This window comes from Lipotes vexillifer, unplaced genomic scaffold, assembly GCF_000442215.2.
Source record: "Lipotes vexillifer unplaced genomic scaffold, Lipotes_vexillifer_v1.1 scaffold539, whole genome shotgun sequence".
NCBI classification, from domain to species: Eukaryota; Metazoa; Chordata; class Mammalia; order Artiodactyla; family Lipotidae; genus Lipotes; species Lipotes vexillifer.
Window position 1 is genome coordinate 108058 of NW_006789542.1, and position 336 is coordinate 108393.

Genomic DNA, 336 nt, shown 5'->3' on the forward strand with positions numbered 1-336 from the left:
GGAGGGGGGGGGGGGGGGGGGGGGGGGGGGGGGGGGGGGGGGGGGGGCCCCCCTCCGGCCGCGTGGTCCGCGCCCCCCTCAGGGGCGGGGCCCCAGAGAAACAACAACATGGAGGCCCCGCCCCACGCCCGCGCCGTTCCCGAGGCGCGTGCAAACCGCAGGACTGGAGGGCGAGGCAGGGCGAGCTGGCAGAGATCGCGGTTTGGGCCCGGGACTCCGGGACCCAGGGACCCCGGGGCCGCGGCACCGGGATTCTTGCTTCGAGCGCTGGATGGAGCCCAAGGTCCCGAACGCAGCCTGCCGTGCGACCCCTGAGTGCTGGGCCGCCCCCGGACT